The sequence below is a fragment of the Aotus nancymaae genome, unplaced genomic scaffold (assembly GCF_030222135.1).
Source record: "Aotus nancymaae isolate 86718 unplaced genomic scaffold, 86718_ANA_hifiasm-v0.15.2.pri h1tg000287l, whole genome shotgun sequence".
Lineage (NCBI taxonomy): Eukaryota > Metazoa > Chordata > Mammalia > Primates > Aotidae > Aotus > Aotus nancymaae.
In genome coordinates, this window is record NW_026988702.1 from 1 (window position 1) to 7,629 (window position 7,629).

The 7,629-nt window shown below is 43.1% G+C and overlaps 1 long non-coding RNA gene across 1 annotated transcript; it reads left to right on the top strand.

The window, feature by feature from the left end:
* The first annotated feature begins 692 nt into the window (after positions 1–692).
* LOC105709357 (uncharacterized) lies at positions 693–7,269 on the top strand. The gene is made up of 3 exons (XR_010340988.1): positions 693–4,203; positions 4,897–5,068; positions 6,731–7,269. It is a non-coding gene; the product is annotated as an uncharacterized LOC105709357 (long non-coding RNA).
* Positions 7,270–7,629: the final 360 nt, after the last annotated feature.

Here is a 7,629-nt window from a genome sequence, read left to right on the forward strand (position 1 = left end):
CCCTGCCCCAGGTCCATGGAGAAGTTGTCTTCTACAAAACCGATCCCTGGTGCCAAAAATATTGGGGGGGGCCGCTGCTCTACAGGTCTCAAAATATCACCTGTGCCCCTCAGATAGGCACAACTATTACATATCAATAAAAACTAAAATAAATCAATTAAAATTTAAAATAAAAAAAGGACTGAAAAGTTGCCACTGGATCATGGAATAGGGAAATGAATGGTGTCCTCATTAAAGGTGGTCTCAGTGGAGACAGGAACAGAAGTTGGACTCAAATGGTTACAGAGAGCGAGTAGGAGACAGAGTAGCTTGGGAAGCACAGGTAACTCCTCCAGGAAGTGTGCTGGGAAGGGGAGGTTGGAGGGGATGCTGGCTTGGGTGTGAGTGCCTTTGAAGCTGAGCATGTGCCCAGGGGACAGACATGGGGAGCTACACCTCACCCCAACCTGCTCCTGCCTGGGCTCCCCAGTCTCACCCTGTAGATGCAGACTCAGGACACTGTTCCTTTTGTGGTCACAAGGCATGAATCTCTCAGGGGCCAGAAGCAGCAGCTGAGCCTCACCTGGGTTGTGTACAGAAAGGCAGCTGTGTACCTGCTGGATGACCCCCTGGTGGCTTTGGGCACCCACATCGGCCAGCACATCTTCATCCAGGTCATTGGGCCTGGTGGGCTACTCCACGGAACAGTAAGTTTGTGAACATGTGTCAGAGGGCACAGGACAAAGGCAGAGGATGCCCTTAGCATCCAGTCCTAACCCAAGTTTCTCTCACCGCCCCCTTCCACTTGAGTCCAATTTTCCTCTTTGTATTGGTCAGCTTTTGCTGTGATGATGCTACATAACAAACAACCCCTCAGATTCCATCAGCTTACAACAGCAGCTGTTTCCTGCTTCTGTGTCTGTGGTTTACCTACTACAGCTCTGCCTTGGATGATTGGTCTGGGTCAGATGGACTCCTTGTCTTCTTGAGATAGGTTGAAGGAGTCCCCTCTGTTTCTCTATTTGAAAATGCTATTTTCAAGAAAGATGGCAGGAGTGCAAGAAGGGGAGCTCTCCCTACTCTGAGTCCAGGTACAATACTCCAACCCTACCCCCTGCTCCAGAGGCTGGCCAAGCACATGTGTATACATTTTCTTTTCTTACTTTCTTTCCCCTTCCCTTCATTCCTCTTTCACTTCCCCTCCCTCCCTTTTCCTCTCTCTCCCTCTCTCCCTCCCTTCTTTTCTTCTTTTTGATGGAGTCTTGCTCCATCACCTAGGATGGAATGCAGTGGTGCAATTTCAGCTCACTGCAACCTCCATCTCCCAGTTTCAAGTATTCTCATGCCTCAGTTTCCCAAGTAGCTGTGACTACAGGTGTGTGCCACCATACCGAGCTCCTTTTAGTATTTTTAGTAGAGACAGGGCTTAGCCATGGTGACCTGGCTGGTTTTGAACTCGCACCTGGCTTGGCCTCCCAAAGTGCTGGGATTACAGGCATGAGCCATGGAACGTGGCCACATGTGTGTTAACATCTAACCCTTCCCTGCCCAGACACAGATTCTCATGACCCACTCACTCCACATCCTGCCCCAGGCTGATTGGATCACGGTGCTGGCAGATGGGGCCATTGTACAGATGGTTTTAACCAGGAGTTTCTGCACAAGAAGGGGGCCCTCATGAGTCTTCTGGATCAAGCCAGACAGCCAGGAGATAGAGGAGAAGGAGGTACTAGGTGGGCTTTGCTGATGCTCCGTGCCTGGCTTTTGCCATCCTTGGGCAAAAAGGCTCAAAGGGTCCTAGTGGCAAGAGTGGAGTGCTCTGGTCACACCCTGAAGGCTTATCCCCAGAAGCAGATGGCTCTCCAATAGGTCACCTCTCTCCAAGAAGAGCCAATAATACTGTCTATGAGCCAGAGGCTGTGCTGAGTGCTTCTGTAAAAAATACTCTATTTCATTCGATTTTCACCATACCCTCACAGGCATGTGAAGTTACTGCTGTCATTTTACAGATGAGCAAAGAGTTAAATCAGTTGCCCAAGGTCACCAGATTAGAACTTGAGTGTGTCCAACTCCAGAGTCTACACTTGCAGTTGCTATGGAGACAGCACAAGAAGGTTTTGGTACCTAGAAAGCTACAACATGCCAGCTAGAGTTGCTAATAATCCAAAGGACACAAAGTGGACTGGATACCTGACAAGGTTCTGGAAGTAAAGTTGCCAAGCCAAGCTCACCTACAATGACTGAAAAGTAGCAGCTCATAGCACACCACATATATTAGCTCACTGATTCAACATAATGCCTGTGAGGCTGGTACTAGAATCATTTCCATTTCACAGATGAGGAAACTGAGGCCCAAAAGTTAAGGAACTAGTCCCAGGTTACATGGTTTGTAAGTGGCAGCACTGGGATTTGCACCCAAACAGCTTGATTCCAGAGAATGTGTTTTTTTAATAACTAGGTTTTTTACTATCCCTGCATGACAAAGCAGGGACCCACACCCAGGTCTCCCTCAATCTCAGACTTTGTCTCTTCTGAGAACATCTGCTTAGCATTGGCCCACCTTGGCTAAAAACACTTAAGTGTTGATTCACAATGTCCCAGTTCTGAAGCTTGAAGCTAGAACTTGCCTGTTTGTATCAGTCAGCTTTTGCTCAATGATGCTGTGTAACAAATAGCCCCCCAACTCTCAGCAGCTTACACTAGCAGTTATTTCTTGCTTACAGGTCTGTGGTTAAACTTCTATAGCTCTGCCTTCAGTTATTGGCCACATCTGGGGATGGCGGTGGGGAGGTGTCCTTCCTGGGAGAGATGGTACCTGAGGGTTGGTGGGAGTTAGCCAGAAAAGAGCATTCCAGACACAAGGAGCTGCTCGAGCAAGGCTGTCGGGAGAAACAGAGATAACGTTATACAGTGGTCACTGCTGTTTTTCCAACCTCAGGCTCACAGCAGGTGCTCAGTTATATTCACTGCTTGAAAAAATGAATGAGTGAGTGAATGCCTGAATGATGTTCCTGGAAGAACCCAGAGCGGGGTGTTGAGGTTGCTGGAGAGGTGGCAGGGGCCAGGACAGGGAAAATGGATGGTCAGAGCAGTTAAGGCCACATGGTCAGTGGGTGTCAAAGTGAGTATCTGGACCATGTTGTTTGATAGGACTCTCTTGACCCTTTATCAGATTGTGAAAACAATCTGATAAAAAGAGATGACAATGTAAAAACTGAACGTGATATACAGAAAGAAATCAGCATGAGGCCGTTTAGTTGGGCGGTCCTAAGCCTTAGATTTTGGATATGGACTGATTCAAAAGAAACATGCAACTACCCTTTGGCCCCAAAGTCCTCAAACATATTGTTGAGAGTAATTGATTTTCACTGATTTCCCTTTAACATGGCTCCTGGTCCTTGGACTTTACTATAAATGTCTTTCCTGAGCCCATCAGTGACTTCTTTCTTGCCAGATTTAGAGGCCTTCTTATCCAGTCTGCCTATTGCCCAGTCTTTCCATTATATTTTAGAAGGGTTCTCTTATATTTCTCTCATTTTACTTTTAGTGTTATAAATATTCCAAAGGTAATATGTGTTATTTGTAGTGAAATAGGGCATACAGATTTGATGATTTGTGATAACCCAGGCTAACATGTTAGTAGAATTTTTCCTGGCTTTTAAGTACATTTTTGTATGTTTATGTATTCTGAATAAAGTCAACTGAGGACAGAGACGGGAATCATGATGACATGAATACTCAGATGTCAGTGGCTTTTGCTCCACATGCTTGCAGAGGACATTAGCCACTTCTGCAATGTTCCTCAAGTATTTCTGGGGATCCCTGGAGGTGTATCCTGTTTACTTATAAACAAGTCTTATTGTAAAGGTACTGTTACTGCTCTGTCAAATGTCTACCTCCACCGGACATCACAGACACTGCTGACCACCAGCACTAGCTCTCTAGCGCCCCTTAATTGTAAAGGCAAGGTTGATCTCTCAAAGTAAAAAGGTGGGGAAAAGATATACCAGCAAAGTCAAAAGAATGTCATCTTAGTTTTATTTATATCAGGTAACATTGACAACCGAAAAGCATTACTGAAGATAAAGAGATTATTACATAATAATTAAAAGTTCATTTCACCAGATTTAAACCTTGTTTCCTTCTATCACATTTCCATTCTAAGATGTACATTTTTTTTTCACATCTTAATATACCTGAAGTCAGAAGGCATCTTATAGTCAGGTAAGCAGCAAAAGTAATATGATCATAGTTGCTTGAACATTTACATCAAAACTTGTGGAATGGGTGTGAGAGGCATGGGAGAAAATTCTGGAGAAAATAGTGGTGCACTCCTTTTTTTTTGCATTTTTTAAAATTGCATTTAGGTTTGGGGGTACATGTGAAAAACATGCAAGATTGTTGCATAGGTGCACACATGGCAGTGTGATTTGCTGCCTTCCTCCCCTTCACCTATATGTGGCATTTCTCCCCATGCTATCTCTCCCCAACTCCCCACCCCCCACTGTCCTCCCCATTTCCCCCCAACAGACCCCCGTGTATAGTGCTCCCCTTCCTGTGTCCATGTGTTCTCATTGTTCAACACCCGCCTATGAGTGAGAACATGCGATGTTTGATTTTGTGTTCTTGTGTCAGTTTGCTGAGAATGATGGTTTCCAGGTACATCCATGTCCGTACAAAGGACACGAACTCATTGTTTCTGATGGCTGCATAATATTCCATGGTGTATATGTGCCACATTTTCCCTGTCCAGTCTATCATCGATGGGCATTTGGGTTGGTTCCAAGTCTTTGCTATTGTAAACAGTGCTGCAATGAACATTCATGTGCATGTGACCTTATAGTAGAACGATTTATAATCCTTTGGATATATGCCCAGTAATGGGATTGCTGGGTCAAAAGGAATTTCTATTCCTAGGTCCTTGAGGAAGCACCACACTGTCTTCCACAGTGGTTGAACTAATTTACACTCCCACCAACAGTGTAAGTGGTGCACTCTTAATGAACACTGAACAACGGTTGATGATACAGGAAACAGTACTGCATGAAGAAGGGTGGACATGGATGACTCTTAGCCAGAAGTGACTCACGTAAGTCAAACTGGATTCAAGGAAGGTTGATGAATAATTAAGCCAATTCACTTTCCCTAGTTTGATTGAGGAATAATTTACATTCAGTAAATTTACCTATTTTAAGTGTAACATTTAGTAAGCTTTGGAATTTACATGCAGTCATGTATCCGTGACCATGATCAAGATATAGAACATGGCCAGGAGTTCCTCACGGCCCTGTGCAGCGAGTGCCTTCCTCCAGTTCCCAGTTCTAGGCAACCATGTATCTAGTTTCAGCCACGATGGGTTTACCTTTTCCAGAATTTCATATTAGTGAAATAATACAGTATATCATCTTTTGTGTTTGTCACAATCTTCCCTTTGTTTGGGTAATTACCTAGATTGTTGTAAGTATGTGTCTAACTTTATGAGACAATGTCAAATTACTTTCTATATGGTGTGATATATGGATCAAGATTAGCTTTTTAAAAATAGGGATTTACAATTATCCCAGCAGTATTTGTAAAAAACTACCCTTTCTCCATTTGATTATATTAAAATTTTTGGGTCTACATCTGGACTGTCTCTGATTTATGTGTCTGCATTTTTTTAATCAGCAGTACACCATCTTAATTACTGTAGTATTGAAATTGGGTATTGTGAATTCTTCAACATTGCTATTATAATTCTTTCTCAAAATTCTTTTTTTTTTTTTTTTGAGACAGAGTCTTGCTCTGTCACCAGGTGCCAGGCTGGAGTGCAGTGGTGCGATCTCGGCTCACCGCAACCTCTGCCTCCCAGGTTCAAGCAATTCTCCTGCCTCAGCCTCCCGAGTAGCTGGGACTACAGGCATGTGCCACCACACCCAGCTAATTTTTGTATTTTTAGTAGAGATGGGGTTTCACCATGTTGGCCAGGATGATCTCGATCTCTTGACCTGCTGATCCACCCACCTCAGCCTCCCAAAGTGCTGGGATGACAGGCATGAGCCACCATGCCCAGCCTTCTCAAAATTCTTTTGGCTAGTCTTAGTCTATTGACTTTCCATCTAATTTTGGAATCAGCTGACAAATTTCTACAAAAATCTATATTTTTTTATAACAGAGTACAAATAGAGTTTGTGTATTTTTCATAACAGAGTATTTTGAGAGTTTGTATATTTTTTCTTACAGGGTATTTTGAGAGTTTGTGTAATTTTTATAACAGAGTACAAATAGAGTTAGTATATTTTTTATAACAGTACAAAGAGTTTTATATTTTTTATAACAGAGTATTTTGAGAGTTTGTATATTTTTTATAACAGAGTACAGATAATGTTTGTGTATTTTTTATAACAGAGTACAAATAGAGTTTGTATATTTCTTATAACAGTATTTTGAGAGTTTGGATATTTTTTATAAAAGAGTATTTTGAGAGTTTGTATATTTTTATAACAGTATTTTGAGAGCTTGTAATTTTTTATAACAGAACACAAATAGAGTTTCTGTATTTTTCATAACAGAGTACAAACAGATTGTGTATATTTTTTATAACAGAGTACAGAGTGTATATTTTTAATAACAGAGTACAAATATATATAGTTTGTATATTTTTTAACAGAGTATTTTGAGGGTTTGTATATTTCTTATAACAGAGTACAAATAGAGTTTGTATATTTCTTATTATAGAGTATTTTGAGATTTTGTATATTTTTTATAACAGAGTACAAATGAAATCCTACAGACCAAAATCCACTTTTCAGCAGGAGCAGCTGCCCGGCACCAGCGTCTTCCGGCTCCTCTGAAGGCTGCCCGCTTGGGCAAGGGGAGCCATGCCAAGGGTCCAGGCTGCTTTAGGCCATCTGGGCCCCTCTCATCAGGGGACGGATGGTTTTTCTTTACTGTAAAATTGTGGACTTTTAAAACCTGTTGACTAAACAGTAATTAATTTATATTTGTGAAAAATGCCGCTGTCCTAGTGATTTCTGATGTAAGTAATGTTTATATAGTATGCATTAAATTTCCCTACATTGTAAAACTGCTGTTCTTTTGATTCCTGTATTTGAAAAGTGTTACTGTGGATTTTTAGAATTGGGCTAACACGTTGCCTTGCAGTGCATTGTGGTGTGAGCTGTGTGCCTGGAGGTACCGCCTCGTCTCCCTTCCTCAGTTGCTGGGCCACATCTAGATTTCCTGACAGCTTGTGAAGAAACCCGTATTCCCCTCCACCCAGTACGGTGACATTGTTGCATTCAAGCCTTAACACCACAGGTTTCCAAAGCTGGTCCTGAGCACGCCGCCGCTGAGGTTAACAGTTCCCTGGCTGAGCAGCTCCAGGCCGTGGCCCACAGCTCCGCACATGAGGGAGGACTGGAATTGCTGAAACCCGTAGCTAATTCCCCTGGGTTAGTGCTGCCTGGGAGCATCCTGGGAGACCTGGGGTGGGGGGCACTCCCTCTGTCCTGAAGGAAATAAGAACACCGTGTCTGCCAGCCTGTAGCTTTGAGGATAATTTAACAGATGGGTTATGGGGGGTGGCATTTTATAATGGAAACACTGTCACAAATGTTAGCTCTAGCGTTCTGGCTCAGGCCCAGCTCTGGCGCGACCCAGACAGAGGAA